Here is a 21,132-nt window from a genome sequence, read left to right on the forward strand (position 1 = left end):
TGAAATATTTTTGGCTAGTACTTAAATAGATGACGTGCGCTTCCCATTTCATCACATCGAAAGACACATTTCAGTTTGTGCTATTATCGGTGACATGAAGTTTAATCAGTTAAGGCAGAGGTATTCCAAATCACTCCATTGAAAATGCACATTTTTCTCTTTTATATTTAATTAGTAGCCTATGGGCAATACTTCAAAGTCCTGTGAATATTCGCTTCCCCAGTATTTTGCCTAATGGTTTTGGCTGGCATTGATGATTCTTGCCTAAATCTGTTATTATACTGATGGTTTCTTTCTTTTCTTTCTTTCTTTCTTTCTTATTTATTTATTTATTTGGAGATGGAGTCTCGCTCTGTCACCCAGGCTGGAGTGTAGTGGCACGATCTCGGCTCACTGCAACCTCTACCTCTAGAGTTCAAGCAATTCTCCTGCCTCAGCCTCCCAAGTAGCTGGGATTACGGGCGCCTGTCACCATGAGCAGCTAATTTTTGTATTTTTAGTAGAGACAAAGTTTCACCATATTGGCCAGGCTGGTCTCGAACCCCTGACCTCAGGAGATCCACCTGTGTCGGCCTCCCAAAGTTCTGGGATTACAGGCAAAGTACTGGGATTACAGGTGTGAGTCACCGTGCCCAGCCTGTACTGATGGCTTCTAAATGGTCAGTTACAAATTCTGTCATTCTTTACACATGTATATTCTTTTAGAAAAAAGCAGTTTCTTTTCTGTTATTCTTCTGGAACAAAGCAGTTACCTCCTCCATTACCACTTTTTGTTTTTTACTATCACTGTGGACTCATGGATTTTTTTTTATTCTATATTTTATAGTCAACGACCATTATTATTCCTTTTGATGTTCAAATTGTACCAGATTTAGCCAGTGAGAGCCCTTTCAAGCCATCTCCTGTGTCTTTTTGATGTGTTCTCATCGTTCTTCAAGTGCTTTTTGGCTCATAATACAAGATACTTCAATCTCACTTGTATTTTTCCTGCCCCTTATATAGCGTCAGCTATTTTTCCAGTAAAACTTGGTTTCTTTTAGTAGGTAACAGTATTTAGAAACTAATAGCTGGACATTAGATGTACTCATTGCAGCTGCCGTATCATATTAATTGCTACTGGGATGCCATTGCCTCCTTTCTGTTGACAGACCTAGGAAGATTTGTCTTAGGAAATCATGAGTTCATACTAAAACTTCCAATTCAAATCTGTCACCACAGGTTTCTTTAGGATTCTCTTCACTTTCTCAGATTCGTATCTGTATCTCCTTTCTCCTATAGTGAGAACTCTGGTTCCAAAAAAAAAACACACACACACAAAATGCATTTACTCCTTTGTTCTAACCATGCAGAATATACACACGTGGTGTGTGTGTGTGTGTGTGTGTGTGTATGTATGTGTCATAGTTTTAGAATTTACTTCTCCAATAACATTACCAATAATAAAGATTCTATTTAAGTTTTCTGGTCAGAACCAAATGATGACGTTTGTTAAAAATACAGATTTCTGGGCTTGCCCCTAGCCTGCCAAAACAGAATACTTGGGAACAGGTCCCCTTTAGTCCTCATTTAAAAAAATGAACACTCCAGGTGATTTAGAAGAACTCCGATGTTTGTGATTCAATGATGTTGTGATGAGGAGCTTGAGCTCTGGGTAAGAAAGGTTGGTGTCCTTGTTCCATTACTTTATCTCTTCAGTTTCTTCATCTGTGCAACGTGATGATAACAGCCTTTTCAGGTTCATCACCTGGTACTTAGAAAAGTGCCTGGCCTATAGTAAATACATAGTAAAGGTACCGATCTTTTTTTATTATAAGATATTGAACTGAATTGCCACATACTTCCTATCTGGCAAAAATTAAATTAGTTTTAAAAGCAGTTTATGTCATGATGTAATGTTGTAAAGTTTTTCTGAAGTGAATACATTTGTGAAAATAGAAGTCAAATTTTTCTGAAAGCTACACCGTAAAGATAAATGTGCATGATCAGTTGAGATATACGAATATATGTTTATATATTTTACAATTAAGTCTGTATTTCTTTACTTCTTCCACCCATTGGGAGTCCAGTATTTTGGGGCAGATCATGTAACAACTCTAATGATAATGTTACCCAAAACTGATGGAAAAAAGAAGAAGAACTTCGACAAAATACTTCTATTTTTGCAGCCTGTGCATATTATTACATTATGAACTTTTAAAGGGAGGATGGACTATTTTTTTATTCACTTTTATAATCCCTGTCCCCAGCACCATATTTTGACTGTGGTGATACAGGAATACCTCACTTTGTGGCACGACACATATTTGTGGGATGAATGAATCGTTCTTTCTCTCTTTTTTATTGTAGGAAAAAATATGTAACAAAAAATTTCCACTTGATTTTAACTGTACAGTTTGGTAGCATTGAGCAGATTCATATTAGAACAGGGTTCTACTGACAGCATTGTACCAAGTGAGGGGACCAGAAAAATTTCTGCTTTTCACTGTGGAATGTCATTTGAATCAGAAATCTTCTTCTGGGGACTTTGTTATTTGAATTTCTAACTTTCCTTATTACTTGCCTGGGGGAAAACGCATACTGAACAACAAAATGGTAATGTTCATCCTCAGAGACTAGACCTTGTCAATGTTCTCTGATGCCTAGTAGGACCACTGCAGGGGAAAAAAAAAGTTAATGGGACTGTTGCTAGGAGACGGGAGAGCCAAAAGCTCATAGTCTTGTAGGGGTTCCTCTGGAAATCAAGGCAACTTCAGTGTGTTTTGGATTAGAGGTTTAGCTATTAAAATCTGCCCTTTGATGAGCATGCACATTTTAGCATATAATGTTTAGTATGATTTCATGTTTTTGGAGAATTCTTGAGGATAATCTCAAGGCCTTTCATTTCTTTCCATAGGGATAATCCCTTTTTCAGAGCACATCTCATTTCCAAGTGGCTGTTGCGCTGCTGTTTGCCCCCACTCCTTCAGTGCGACAGACAGCCTCAGAGCTGGTGGGGAGACAGCGTGCCGCTGGTAAGTCGCTGAGAAATATTTTGTAAAATAGATATCCAGACTAAGATTTTTAAAGCAAGTGACATGTTTTTATGGAAGAGAATAATGCAGAACTGTGTAGGAATCCCTGATTCTAATCGGCAGCATTGGGAAATGGATTAATTAAATTCTAAATATCACCTGGTCATTTTTCTAGTTTAAAGCTTGTTTCTTAAATGACGGAGTTGCTAGGAGGAAATATAGAAACTTCCCCCTTGTGATTCTCGTAAAATATTTCCTAAAATAAGATTTAATGAAGATGTTACTAAATTGGAAAATTGCTTTCAGAATTGTACCTCAGCTTTATGATATTTGTATTTGACGTGATGAAATGGGTTATGATTCAAGATGTTCTCAAACCTGGTTTATCTTCTCAGTGCTGGGAGACCATAAGAAAAATATTTTGCAATGCAGGAAAGGATACGATGCCTTATTTTTTAAATTAAGAAAGTCGTGTGACGGGATGTCTGTACTAGAAAAAAATGAGGAAGAGGGCAGTTTGTAATAATGTTCAGACTGATTGCTTCATGTGAGATATGAACGTGTATTCAATGAGAAACATTAAAATTTGGCTTTAGGATGAAAAAATCATGAAAAAGTAATAATGAATATTATGATTGTGCCTTCATTGGAAAAAATTCATTTGTATTTTTGGACAGCAATTTATACAGTAAAGACAGAGTGTTCTCAGTGCTTCTTTTTTTGAAAAGAGATGTGAGACAGATAGCAGAGATTCTTATCAACAAAGCTTTTATGTTTGTTTCTGAAACATTCCTGAAAATGTCTATGCTTTTGTAGCTCTGTTTCTGCAAGAAAAATGGAAAAAAAAAAAAAAAAAAAACAAGTGAAGTGGGGGTTTATTTCTCTGAAATTCAAATTGACCCTTGAACATGAGGAAAAGAAAAATGATAGATAAATAGATTCGATTTTTAGTTAGATGACAAAACAGCAGCAATCAAGGAGGAAAAATAAGAATGAAAAAGCTTAAAAGAAAGTCCATTTTCCCAAGTTGAACATGTCTGCTGGTAGCATGTTTTGCAGAGGGAAAGGGAGAGAACATACTGGAGGCAAAGGGAGGGGGTGTTGAACAGAGCACTGCGGCAAAGAGAGTGACTGACGCATCCAGGGACATGTGACCATTCTCTGGTGTAGCGAAGAAAATTTGCCAGGACTCCATCTTGTATAAGAAATTCTATACATACTGACATGCAAATAATGCTATAATCTTTCTGTAGTACATAATGAGCTCGTTTTGCGTGATCCTCCGCTGGCCTATACTGGTATTTTGTCTTTGCTTCTACACCCTCCTCTCTGTGCTTCCGGTGCTTTTATATACTTACTAAAATATTAAAAATGATGTTTTCCCCTTTATTATAAAAATATCATAGTCATTGTAGTAAATTTTGAATAATTTAAAGATGACTATAAAAATTACCCATAATCCCATAACTTTAGAGATAATTACTGTTAATCTTATTACTGTCATCTCTTTTCTCTGAATATATGCAAATAAATGCATAGAAATATATATTTTATAAAAATGAAGATCACATGTACATACAATTTTTAGCCTGTTTTATCCATTAAATATATATTGGGAGCAATTCCCCATATTTTAAAATATTTCACAAGAATATGATGTTTTGTGGATGTGTAATTTTCTATCATATAGATGTCCCACTAAATGTCTGATTATTGAATGTTTATATGTACATTATTTTTGCTGTTATAAATAACTGAAGGAATATCTTTCCATATAAATCTCTATGTGCTTTTCTGGTTTTTTCTCCCTAGGAAAAATTCATAGACATGGAATTCGTGGATCAAATGGTATGAATCAGTTTGAGGTTTCTTCCTCCCAACACCTATCATCTAATTCATTTATTATATGTGGTATAAACATTATTTTCCAGCCATTGTTTTCCTATTAATTTTTACCATTTATGGTGGTGATTTTTTTGATATTTCACAGTTTTACATGTTAGATTTCCATATCTGACCATTTTAAGTGTTGTGATTTTTTTCTTTCCTTTGATTAGTGTATTCACCTGTATTTTTTCTAGTTATTTAATTGCTTCTTTTTTTTACAATTAACTCTTTAATCCACCTAGAATTCATTTTAATATATGGTATACAGTAGGATTAAATTTTTTTTCCCCCTAATAGGTCACCGATTGTTTCAGCATCACTTATTGAATAATCCAACGCAACAACTGTTTTTCCATTAGATAGGGTGTAGCTTTCCATAGGTCGGCCATTTTCTCTTTACCCAAGATGGTTACATTTCTCAATAGTGCTCCTACCTTCCTGCAGCTTCTGACAGCATACTAGAGCACCATGTTTGTGCATGTGCCTTTCAAAAATCCTAGGCACATGCAGATTAGGGCAGTATTTTAAGCAGGATTTTTTTTCATTTTAACTGTGTTACTGTTTGTCACATTCTTGTTGCAAATTAAAATTAAGGAATCCAAATACAGGAAACCACGGTTTCAGGTGTGCTATTCCTCTTGGGCACACCTGATATCCCAATCGTGCGTTAAAAAAAAAAAATGCCCCCGGGGTTAAAGTTCCTCCTTCAACCTCTTTTTTTTACTCTTCAGATACTCAGTGAGTTAAACTTGCCTCCACTCAGTTCCTGGAATTTTCTAGAATGATATAAGAGGGAAATACAAGAAATGTATGAGGAGTAGAAGTAAATAATGTTTGCCAGCCTGTTGCTGGTCGCAGTTTCACGTAGGGTTTTAAAGGAGCTAGGGTGAGTCCTAATCCATGCCACCACTGCCATTACCTCTCCTAGACAGGGACACACCCCAGTGGGCCATGTCTTTTCACTGCAGGTGTAAGGCTCAAGACATAAAGCAAGGATTTTTTTAGTAGGAGATGGGTTAAATATTGCCCAGAGAGATCTGACAATTAAAATCACTTGCTGCCTATTACCAACCTTCTCCTGGGCCCCCAACGAAGCTTTCTTTCTCTGTTGACTTCTGCTCCGGGCCTCTAGCTTTACTAATTCTGGAAGGAAAAAAAAGGGCGGGGCGGGGCGGGGCGGGGGCGCGTGAGTGGGAGGCTGCCTTGCCCGCGGTTATTGCAAGGGGCTCCTTTGGCTGACAGCCTCAGTCCCGGTAGTTTCCTGACTTGCCGCATTAGACTGTGTTTTGTTTATGAGGAGGTTGGTTTCCCTGGCAATGGCAGCTCGCCAGGGCATGCGCATTTGCTCCACTGCAGTAGCAGAATGCGGCTGTGAGGCCAGGGGAGGGGTTCTGAGGGCCGCAGTGGCTGGAGTTATTTGGCAGACATGACGTCAGTTTTTCTGAGTTAAGCTGCCATCGTTATTGTATATGGAGCTTTTTTTTTTTTTTTTTTTTTATAAAGCTTGGAAGGCTTTTAGCCGCTCCTTTTCTTTCCTCCCAAATTAACTGCTCTCTATATGCTCACCAGTGACTTTTTAAGGTTTGAGGCCACCGATGCCCTCAGGGCCCCGAGGGGAATCATAATAGTATGAGAACAGGAAACAGACTGCCTGGTTTCAAGCCTCGGCTGCTTGCTCGCTGCATGACTGTGGGAAGGTAACTTAAATCTCTCGGGTTCCTCAGATGTAAAACGGGGATGCTAACAGCATGTTTAGAACAGCGCCTGGCACATAGTAACCATTATGTAAGTGTTGTCTATTATTATTTGTAGATACTAAGGGAGACTTGCCTGGAAGCAGACTTGTATCCACAGTGTACAAACTCATCCTTTAGTGCGCACACTGGCCGGATAACACAAACACACATTTACTCCCACAGCACACAGACACTTTCCACAGTACACACACTTGCCTTCCAGTACACAGACATATCCAAAGGCACACCGACAAACACCACAGCAGAAAGATTTTCCCCAGAACACACGGACACCCCACTCCCCGTATCATTAGACTCTCCCAGAGGCACATATGTACTCCTTCATGCAGAGACTCACCTAAGGCACACTGACGCACCCCGTGTGACACAGACTTGCCCCCCCCACATAAGGACTCTACTATGACACACGGACAATCCCAGCATCATGCACTGTTCCCACATCACACGAACCCTTTCTAGGAAACACACAGCATGCAGACTTACCCCATACAACATGGCTTCCCCGACAAGCACACATACTCTCAAGGCCAGTAGCCTCACCCCAGAGCACATAGACTTTCTCCAGAGTATACAGCTTCTTCCCACAGGAAACAGACTCTCCCCGGGGCACACAGACACCCCTGAGATCACACACTCTCACCACAGATCCTAGACTCATCTTAGAGCACAGGGACTCTTGCCAAGAAACAGACTTTTCGGAGAACAGACTCATGAGACAGCTTGAAGACCCGCATCGCAACGTAGACTCTCCCACAACAGACAGACTCACCCCATTGTGTACAGACAAGCACCACAGGCCACAGACCATCACATCAGGACACAGACCTGCCCAGCACTACACAGACACTCCCTAGAGCATGTAGAATCACCCCACAAAGCACAGACTAAACCCATACTACAGAGACTCCCCCTATAGCTTTCAGACAAGTTTACCCCACCACAAAGACATGCGACAGTACGTCTTACAACATCTATCACTCCTTGATGCACAGGACTGGGCCACAGCACACAAACTTGTCCTACAGTGCACAGATTCCTGTCACAAAAGACACACTCACCACACAATACAAATACTTGCTCCAGCCGGGCGTGGTGACTCACGCCTGTAATCCCAGCACCTTGGGATTACAAAGTAGCACAAGCTGCTGCCTACAAAACAGGAGATGCCCAGCCATGCACAGAGATTCACCAAAATGCGCAGATTCACCCATCAATATAAATACTTGCCTCACAACTCACGCAAACACCATCGAGCACTGAGACTCACCCTAAGTGTACACACAAGCCCTTCGGGGCACAGACTTACTCTGTAACATACCACAGACTTACTCTGTAACATACTGAATCATATCCGCCACACTTAGATGTGCCTTATGATTCACAGTGATGCGTGTAAACGCATAGATTGCTTCCACAATGCACAGAATTGCATCATAACACAGACTTAACTCCACAGTGCAAAACCGACGGTGCACATAAACATTTCCCAGTCGGTAGACATACAACACACATATTGCCCCTCCAATGTAAAGATTTCCATCATGGTGGACAGATGTGCTTTTCCATGCTGTTGAGCTACAACTCTGGCCTACGACAACAGAAATACAGCTTGTGTAATAGTTACCAGCAAGGCCTCTAGATCCATACTAACTGGGTTTGAATCGAGGTCCCATCCCTTGCTGATTGTATCACCTCGGGTAAGTATATTTCTTTGTTCTTTAGTTTATGCAACTGTAAAACAAAGATAACAGTAGTGCCTACTTCAGAGAGTTGTTGTGAATAATAAATACATTAAGATTTGTTAAGTGCTTAGTACACTGCCTGGCACATACTGACAATTAGAATTGTTAATTTATATTACAGCCATCACTGTCATTACTACCAAAACAAAAAAAGGCCTACCCCAGACGTCTAGAATCATCTAACAACACGAAGGCTCACCATATAGTATATAGATTAGCTCTAGAACATCTAGAAACACTCGACAGCACACAGATACCCCGCCATAGTACCCACTTACCCTACAGACCGGAACCCTAACCAGACATCACTCACAACACACAGAATTGCATCACAAGTAAGAACTTTGTGCACAGGCTTGCTGTATAACACATCCCACAATACCCAGACTGGAAGCCAGGCTGTGTGTTGTACCCAGCCTTGCCCCACAAGGCACAGGCCCACAACACACACACACACACACACACACACACACCCTAACCTCATAGATATGCCCTACATCACACAAACACACCTTATCACACACATATTTTTGTTTCACATGTGGATACCCCTGCTCTTCACAAACATGTTCCAAAATACATGCTCCTAAAATTGGCAGCATCACATGATAATACAGAGCCCCCATTCCACAACACTTTTTTGTTGTTGTTGTTTTGTTTTTGTTTATGTTTTTGTTTTTGAGACAGCGACTCACTCTGTCGCCCAGGCTGGAGTGCAGTGGCGCAATCTCGGCTCACTGCAGCCTCTGCCTCCCAGGTTCAATCAGTTCTCCTGCCTCAGCCTCCCGAGTAGCTGGGACTACAGGCATATCCACGCCTGGCTAATTTTTTATATTTTTAGTAGAGATGGGGTTTCACCATGTTGGCCCGAATAGTCTTGATCTCCTGACCTCAGGTGATCTGCCCACCTCAACCTCCCAAAGCGCTGGGATTACAGGCGGGAGCCACCATGCCCGGCCACAACACATTTTACACTTATCTCATGCTTGTCTCATAAAGAACTACATGCCCCACATCGCCTAAGTTGCCCGTAAATCTGACTTGCCGAACACTACCACACATATGACCAGGCCCCACACTACACAGATTTGCTCTGTAATACCTAGATAAGTCCTACCATGCAGAGATATCCCCCTAAACAGAAAACCAGCCTAAATGCACAGTGTCACATCACAACACACACAAACTCATCCCATAACATGCAGACTTGCACGAAAACACGCAGACTCCACAAAGCAAACCCATGCCCACAATGCTAAAACCTACCACACAGTGCCCAGATTGGCACAAGACAAAGACTAGCCTCAACTCATCTAGTCTCAACCCACGTGATACAAAACTTGTTCTACAATGGTTAAAAGCTTATACTCAGGTCTCAGACTGCCTGAGTTACAATCCCACATGCATCACTTACTAGTTGTGTGACCTTGGAAAGGTTTCTGGAACTCTCTGTGCCCTAGTTTTCTCAGCTATTTGTTAGGAATAATTATGTAATAGGGGTACGTATCTCTTATAGCTGTTAAGAGGAATAAATGGGCTGGGTGTGGTGGCTCACACCTATAATCCCAGCACTTTGGGAGGCCGAGACGGGCGGATTACCTGAGGTCGGGAGTTCGAGACCAGCCTGAGTAACATGGAGAAACCCCGTCTCTACTAAAAATACAAAATTAGTTGGGCATGGTGGCGCATACCTGTAATCCCAGCTACTCAGGAGGCTGAGGCAGGAGAATCGCTTGAACCAGGGAGGCAGAGGTTTCAGTGAGCTGAGATCATGCCATTGCACTCCAGCCTGGGCAACAAGAGTGAAACTCCGTCTCAAAGGGGAAAAAAAAAGAGGAATAAATGAGTTAATGCCTATAAAGTGTTTAGAGCAATGCTTTGTAAAGAGTTAGCGTTACTGGTGTTAGCTGATCAGGTTGTCATTGTTACTCCACACGGAACTGGAGCATAAAGGTAAGACTCAATCTAAAACAACTCGAATCAACCCACAATGCATCGAATATCCCTCAGAAAGCACAGAATCGCATCACAAGGAATACTCTCACCACTCTTTTCCTATAACACCCATACTGAGTGCACCTATTTTTTTTATTTTTTATTTTTCCAGATGGAGTCTGCTCTTGTCGCCCAGGTTGGAGTGCAGTGGTGTGATTTCAGCTCACTGCAACCTCCACCTTCTGGGTTCAAGCAATTCTCTTGCCTCAGCCTCCCGACTAGCTGAGATTACGGACCCACCACCACACGCGGCTAATTTTTGTACTTTTAGTAGAGATGGGGTTTCGCCATGTTGGCCAGGCTGGTCTCGAACTCTTGACCTCAGGTGATCCACCCATCTCTGTCTCCCAAAGTGCTGAGATTACAGGCATGAGCCACCACACCCAGCCTGACTGCACCTATTATGTAATGCCCAGAAGCATCTATCGTATAGAGTTTCTGCATAACACCTAGACTTGTCACACAACACCTAGACACACTACAGTGCGCAACATACCCATGAAACAAAAACTCATTCATACAAAGAGTCGTCTCAGTTTAAGCAAATGCACGCTATCACACACATACATGCCCTCCAATACACATACTCACCCCAGAACACCACGTTGGCTCCACAACACAAGGAACTCACTTCCAAATCTCTAGAAACAATCCACAAGCCATAGACTTCTCCAATATGCAAAACAGCATCTCACCACATAAACGTGACTACAATTAACAGACAAGAAACCAGGACATGCCCCATAACACATACATTATCCCCATAACATAAATGCTGGTCCAGCAAAATGCTGTCTTGCCTATACAACACTAAGATGTGCTTCGTAAAATACAAACTTGTTTGACAACACAAATTAAAATATTTCAACATGCACATATATACTCCATCACACACAGACTTGCTCTACAACACACCGACACACCCCATATCACCTAGACTTGACCCAAAACACATGGCAATACCCGATAAACAGTCACTCCTTTTTTTTTTTTTTGAGACGGAGTCTTGCTCTGTTGCCCAAGCTGGAGTGTAATGGCGCGATCTTGGATCACTGCAACCTCCACCTTTCAGGTTCTAGCAATTCTCCTGCTGCAGCCTCCCTAGCAGCTGGGACTACAGGTGTGCACCACCATGCCCAGCTAATTTTTGTATTTTTAGTAGAGACTAGGTTTCATTTTGTCCAGGCTGGTCTCGAACTCGTGACCTCAGGTGATCCACCTGTCTCGGCCTTGCAAAGTGCTGGGATTACGGGCATGAGCCACTGCGCCTGGCCTCAGTCTCTCCCTTTAACACACAGACTGGCCACACAAAATAGCCTCTTCCTGCTACAACTTCCCTCACAGCAGCACATCCCACAAAGGATGGTCCACATACAGAGAAACACAGTATGCAGATATGTTCTGCAACACACGGCCTTCCTGGACAAGACCTAGACTCGCCTGGAAACACCCAGATCCATTTTACATCTTAAAGACTCACATCCCAGGCCAGGTGTGGTGGCTCATGCCTGTGATCCCAGCACTTTGGGAGGCCGAGGTGGGCAGATCACGAGGTTAGGAGTTCGAGACCAGCCTGGCCAACATGGCGAAACCCCGACTCTACTAAAAATACAAAAATTAGCCGGGCATGGTGGCAGGCACCTGTAATCGCAGCTACTCAAGAGGCTGAGGCAGGAGAATCGCTTGAACCTGGGAGGCGGAGGTTGTGGTGAGCCAAGACTGCACCATTGCACTCCAGCCTGGGTGATGGAGCGAGACTCCATCTCAAAAAAAAAAAAAAGATTCAAATCCCAGATTAGTCTGCCAACCCATGGACATGCTCCACAATGCATGGATAGAACCACAATGCATGGACTTGCGTTACCACACATGGAACTACACAGACTCTACCTTTAACATACAAATGGTCTCCATAAAACACTTCCTTGTCTCTTCAAAACTTAGCTTAATATCAGAAGAAATGCTTGAAAATACACATAGACTCAACAAGGCATAGACATACCCCCCTTCAACTAGCCTTGTCCCTTAACACTGAGACTCATCTGAAACATAGAGATTCATTATGCCACACCTAGAATGGCCCCCCAGAACCCAGACTAATTCCAGAACACCCAAATAGGAGCCACAGTATATGGACATAACTCTACATATACAAATCCTTCCTACAACATAACAACTAATCCCACACAACAGTTTCTTGCTCCACAACACCAACACTGACCTCCCTGTGCATAGAATTGCTGGACAATACAGACACTTCCTACAATTACAGATATGATTCACAATACTAAGACTTGCTGTAACACATGCCAACTTATCCAAGCCACACAGAATCACAACATTATGGGTATTATCGGACATGTCTGTATATTTTGGGAACAACTGAATTTACCCCATGACACCCAGCCTTCCCCAAAATACATGGACATGTCCCATAATACATATAATTTCGAGACAACAAAGACTGGTCCTGAAAAATAGGTTTTTTATTTCATAACACCAACACTTAGCTGAGAGCACATAGAAATGCTGAGCAAAACATGCATAAAACCCCACGATGCATACACATGCCCTACAACATGCAAAGTCACTTCATAACACACAATCTCACTGCAACACTCCGACCCAGGGACTCACCCTGAGACGCTCGGACTAACACATCACATCCAGATCTACCCCCACCTAACCCTAATTGCCCCATGTCACCAGACTTACATTGCAATAGCCAGACTTGACCTGCAATAGTCTGATTTGCCCCATAACAGCTAGACAAGACTATCCACACAATACATACAAAGACCCCCAAAATGTTTGCTTGTCTCCACAACACTGACAGTTTCTTAAGAACACATGCAGATGCTGGAAAATACACAACCAAGTCCTGCAGCACCAAGAGATGTGCCTGTAACACCCAGATTGCCACACGACACCCAGAATGGCTCTGCAAAACTCCAGAGTGCACCACAACAAGAATACATGCCTTGCAACACCAGATCATGCCTTACACCAGCAGTCCCCAACCCATTTGGCACCAGGGACCACTTTTGTGGAAGACAGTTTATCCACGGACTGGGAGTGAGGTGGGAGGGGTGGTTTCGGGATGAAACTGTTCCGCCTCAGATCATCAGGCATTAGATTCTCATAAGGAGTACACAACCTTGATCCCTCTCATGCATGGTTCACAGTCGGGTTCACACCCTTATGAGAATCTAATGCTGTAGCTGATCTGACAGGAGGCAGAGCGCAGGTGGTAATGCTTGCTCACTCACTGCTTGCCTCCTGCTGTGTGGCCTGGTCCCTAGCAGGCCATAGAGTGGTACTGGTCCGTGGCCCAGGGGTTGGGGATCCCTGCCTTACACTGCATGTTGTGCTCTGTAATACACAAACCGTCCTAATAACATAGACTAACTCTGTACTTACTTGCCTCAATAACATTAAGACATGCCTTAGAAAACATAGAAATGTTGGATAACATACAGAAAAAAAACACATAAATAACAGATATACCCTATACCACTTACCCTCGCCTCGTAGCACTCAGGTTCACCTGTGGCAGCTACATTTACCCCCAAAATACTTAGACCTACCCCACAGCACCCAGACATGCCCCACATAACCAGAAATATCCCATATCACTCAAACACCTTCCAACAACCAGACTTGCCTGGCAACCCAGACTGTCCCACAATCCATAGTCATGGCCCACAGCCAAGAGACTTCTCACAACTTACAGACTGGCCGCAAAAAGCATCTTTTGGCTTTCACAACATCAAGACTTTCCACACAGTGCATAGAAGCAATGGACAAAGTTCAGAGAACCCCAGAGTGTACTGGTATGCCTCATAACATCCAGAGTGACCCCATAACATAGGACCTAGACTGGCCCGATAACATAAAATTAATACCGGTGATAAACAGACATGCCCTCTAATATATGAATTCATCACGCAACATGCACACTGTCCCCACAAACACCTTTTTGGTATTAAGAAGAAAAAGACTAGCTTCACAGAATGGAGAAATGCTGGACAGTGCACCTGCAGTTAAAAAAACCAACCTCACAGACATAGCATTCAGTACCCGAATGTGTTACATAATAACAGGCATCACCTTATGACACACCTATCTACCCCCCAGCACCAGAGTAGCTCCATAAAATACCTTCTTGCTTTTACAGTGCGAAGACTCGCCTCATAATACAAGTCTGACATACTGGAGAACACTCAGACAAAACCCTTAACATACATAAATATCACCCAGATTCACTCCACAACATGAAATCTAATCGTGTGAAACCCATGCTAGTCCCTAAAACCAGACACGCCTTATATCACCCAGTCTAGCTTCACGACAACCAGACATAATGCAAACCAGCCCCACAACTCCTGAAAATACTCCACACCCAACAAATTTTCCAACACAGAAACTTGCCGGGCAAAACAAACGCAATGGCTCACGCCTGTAATCCCAGCACTTTGGGAGGCTGAGGCGGGCAGATCACTTGAGGTTGGGAGTTCGAGACCACTCTGACCAACATGGAGAAATCCCATCTCTACTAAAAATGCAAAATTAGTCGGGCGTGATGGTGCATCCCTGTAATCCCAGCTACTCTGGAGGCTGAGGCGGGAGAATCGCTTGAAGCCGGGAGGCAGAGGTTGCAGTGTTGCACCATTACACTCCAGCCTGGGCAACAGAAACTCCATCTCAAAAAAAAAAAGAAAAAAAGAAAAAAAACTTCTTGACACTCTCACACCAAGACTTGCTTCAAAGCACACGAAAAGGATATAAAAGGATTGAAAACATACAGAACAACTTTGCAATGTGCAGATATACAACAGTACTCACCTCACATTACAGAGTCATACAACAAGATCCATGCTGGTTCCACGATACACAGACACATTCCATATGCAGACACAGACACATTCCATACATACACATGCACATTCCATACACACACGCACATTCCGTACACATACACACACATGTACATTCCATACACATGCATATTCCACACACACAGACACAGTCCATATACACACACACATTCCATACACATACACAGACACATTCCATACACACACACACATTCCATACACACACATTCCATACACACAGACACACATTCCATACACACACGTTCCATACGCACACGCACACACATTCCACACAGACACATATTCCATACACATACACAGACACATTCCATACACACACACACATTCCATACACACACATTCCATACACACAGACACACATTCCATACACACACGTTCCATACGCACACGCACACACATTCCACACAGACACATATTCCATACACATACACAGACACATTCCATACACACACACACATTCCATACACACACATTCCATACACACAGACAGACATTCCATACACACACGTTCCATACGCACACGCAGACACATCCCACACACACACACATGCCATACGCACAGACATACATTCCATACACATACACAGACACATTCCATACACACACAGACACATTCCATACACACACACAGACACACACATTCCATATGCACACACAGACACATTCCATACACACACATTCCACACACACACACACACATTCCATACACACAGACATACATTCCATACACAGACACATTCCATACACACACACACACACAGACACATTCCACACACACACACACAGACACATTCCATACACACACACACAGACACATTCCATACACACACACACACAGACACATTCCATACACACACACACACAGACACATTCCATACATACACAAAGACACATTCCACACACACACAGACACATTCCTCACACACACATTCCATACACATACACAGACTCATTCCATACACACAAACAGACACATTCCCTACACACACACAGACACATTCCACACACACACACATTCCATACACATACCCAGACCCATTCCACACACACACACATTCCATACACATACACAGACACATTCCACACACACACACATTCCATACACACACACAGACACATTCCACACACACAGACCCATTCCACACACACACACATTCCATACACACACACAGACACATTCCACACACACAGACCCATTCCACACACACACACATTCCATACACACACACAGACACATTCCACACACACACACATTCCATACACACACACACACACACACATTCCATACACACACAGACACATTCCATACACACACACAGACACATTCCATACACACACACAGACACACACATTCCATATGCACACACAGACACATTCCATACACACACATTCCACACACACACACACACATTCCATACACACAGACATACATTCCATACACAGACACATTCCATACACACACACACACAGACACATTCCACACACACACACACACAGACACATTCCATACACACACACACACAGACACATTCCATACACACACACACACAGACACATTCCATACATACACACAGACACATTCCATACACACACACACACACAGACACATTCCATACACACACACACACAGACACATTCCATACATACACAAAGACACATTCCACACACATACAGACACATTCCTCACACACACATTCCATACACATACACAGACTCATTCCATACACACAAACAGACACATTCCCTACACACACACAGACACATTCCACACACACAGACCCATTCCACACACACACACATTCCATACACACACACAGACACATTCCACACACACAGACCCATTCCACACACACACACATTCCATACACACACACACATTCCACACACACACACATTCCATACACACACACACACACACACACATTCCATACACACACAGACACATTCCATACACACACACAGACACATTCCATACACACACATTCCATACACACACACACACACACACATTCCATACACACACATTCCATACACACACACAGACACACACATTCCATACACACACAGACACATTCCATACACACACACAGACACACACATTCCATACACACACAGGCACATTCCATACACACACATTCCACACACACACACACTCCATACACACAGACATACATTCCATACACAGACACATTCCATACATACACACAGACACATTCCACACACACACAGACACATTCCATACATACACAAAGACACATTCCACACACACACAGACACATTCCTCACACACACATTCCATACACATACACAGACTCATTCCATACACACACACAGACACATTCCCTACACACACACAGACACATTCCACACACACACACATTCCATACACATACCCAGACACATTCCACACACACACACATTCCATACACACACACAGACACATTCCACACACACACACATTCCATACACACACATTCCATACACATACCCAGACACATTCCACACACACACATTCCATACACACACAGACACATTCCACACACACACATTCCATACACACACACAGACACATTCCACACACACAGACCCATTCCACACACACACACATTCCATACACACACACAGACACATTCCACACACACAGACCCATTCCACACACACACACATTCCATACACACACACAGACACACACATTCCATACACACACAGACACATTCCATACACACACACAGACACATTCCATACACACACACATTCCATACACACACACACACACATTCCATACACACACACACACATTCCATACACACACACACACACACATTCCATACACACACAGACACATTCCATACACACACATTCCATACACACACACAGACACACACATTCCATACACACACAGACACATTCCATACACACACATTCCATACACACACACAGACACACACATTCCATACACACACAGACACATTCCATACACACACACAGACACATTCCATACACACACATTACATACACACACACACACATTCCATACACACACACACATTCCATACACACACACACAGACACATTCCATACACACACAGACACATTCCATACACACACACAGACACACTCCATACACACACACAGACACACACATTCCAAACACACAGACACATTCCATACACACACACAGACACATTCCATACACACACACATTCCATACACACACACACACATTCCATACACACACACACACACACACATTCCATACACACACAGACACATCCCATACACACACATTCCATATGCACACACAGACACACACATTCCATACACACACAGACACATTCCATACACACACACAGACACATTCCATACACACACATTCCATACACACACACACACACACATTCCATACACACACACACACATTCCATACACACACAGACACATTCCATACACACACACAGACACATTCCATACACACACACATTCCATACACACACACAGACACATTCCATACACACACACAGCCTCATTCCATACATACACAAAGACACATTCCACACACACACAGACACATTCCTCACACACACATTCCATACACATACACAGACTCATTCCATACACACACACAGACACATTCCATACACACACACAGACACATTCCACACACACACATTCCATACACACACACAGACACATTCCACACACACACATTCCATACACACACACAGACACATTCCACACACACACAGACACATTCCACACACACAGACATTCCATACACACACACATTCCATACACACACACACACACACATTCCATACACACACAGACACATTCCATACACACACACGGACACATTCCATACACACACAGACACATTCCACACACACACAGACACATTCCACACACACACATTCCATACACACACACAGACACATTCCACACACACACACAGACACATTCCACACACACACATTCCATACACACACACAGACACATTCCACACACACACATTCCATACACACACACAGACACATTCCACACACACACACATTCCATACACACACACACACATACATTCCTTACACACACACAGACACATTCCATACACATACAGAAACACATTCCATACACACAGACACATTCCATACACACACACTCCATACACACACATTCCATACACACAGACATACATTCCATTCACAGACACATATTCCATACATACACACAGACACATTCCATACACACGCACAGACACATTCCATACATACACAAAGACACATTCCACACACACACAGACACATTCCTCACACACACATTCCATACACATACACAGACTCATTCCATACACACACACACATTCCCTACACACACACAGACACATTCCACACACACACACATTCCATACACATACCCAGACCCATTCCACACACACACACATTCCATACACATACCCAGACCCATTCCACACACACACATTCCATACACACACACAGACACATTCCACACACACACACATTCCATACACACACACAGACACTTTCCACACACACAGACCCATTCCACACACACACACATTCCATACACACACACAGACACATTCCACACACACAGACCCATTCCACACACACACACATTCCATACACACACACAGACACACACATTCCATACACACACAGACACATTCCATACACACACACAGACACATTCCATACACACACACATTCCATACACACACACACACACATTCCATACACACACACACACATTCCATACACACACACATTCCATACACACACATTCCATACACACACACACACACATTCCACACACACAGACCCATTCCACACACACACACATTCCATACACACACACAGACACACACATTCCATACACACACAGACACATTCCATACACACACACAGACACATTCCATACACACACACATTCCATACACACACACACATTCCATACACACACACACATTCCATACACACACACACACATTCCATACACACACACAGACACATTCCATACACACACACATTCCATACACACACACAGACACATTCCATACACACACACAGCCTCATTCCATACATACACAAAGACACATTCCACACACACACAGACACATTCCTCACACACACATTCCATACACATACACAGACTCATTCCATACACACACACACATTCCCTACACACACACAGACACATTCCACACACACACACATTCCATACACATACCCAGACACATTCCACACACACACACATTCCATACACATACCCAGACCCATTCCACACACACACACATTCCATACACATACCCAGACCCATTCCACACACACACACATTCCATACACATACCCAGACCCATTCCACACACACACACATTCCATACACACACACAGACACATTCCACACACACACACATTCCATACACACACACAGACACACACAGACACATTCCACACACACACAGACACATTCCATACACACACACGGACACATTCCACACACACACAGACACACACAGACACATTCCACACACACACACATATTCCATACACACAGACACGTTCCATACACACACACATATTCCACACACACACACAGACACGTTCCATACACATACACACATTCCACACACACAGAGACACATTCCACCTACACACACACACATTCCATACACACACACAGACACGTTCCATACACACAGACACATTCCACACACACACAGACACATTCCACACACAGACACATTCCACCTACACACATTCCATACACACACACAGACACGTTCCACACACACACACACTCCATACACACACAGCCTCATTCCATA

General features: G+C 42.9%; 1 long non-coding RNA gene across 1 annotated transcript in view; it reads left to right on the forward strand.

Moving 5' to 3' along the window:
• The first annotated feature begins 2,964 nt into the window (after nucleotides 1-2,964).
• LOC102118851 (uncharacterized) overlaps nucleotides 2,965-21,132 on the forward strand; it is a 73,170-nt gene continuing 55,002 nt past the window's right edge. Inside the window, exons 1-3 of the long non-coding RNA XR_010584194.2 lie at nucleotides 2,965-3,011; nucleotides 4,824-4,859; nucleotides 6,711-8,352. This is a non-coding gene — a long non-coding RNA (uncharacterized lncRNA). The remainder of the gene's footprint in view (nucleotides 3,012-4,823; nucleotides 4,860-6,710; nucleotides 8,353-21,132) is intronic.

The sequence above is a fragment of the Macaca fascicularis genome, chromosome X (genome assembly GCF_037993035.2).
Source record: "Macaca fascicularis isolate 582-1 chromosome X, T2T-MFA8v1.1".
NCBI lineage: Eukaryota > Metazoa > Chordata > Mammalia > Primates > Cercopithecidae > Macaca > Macaca fascicularis.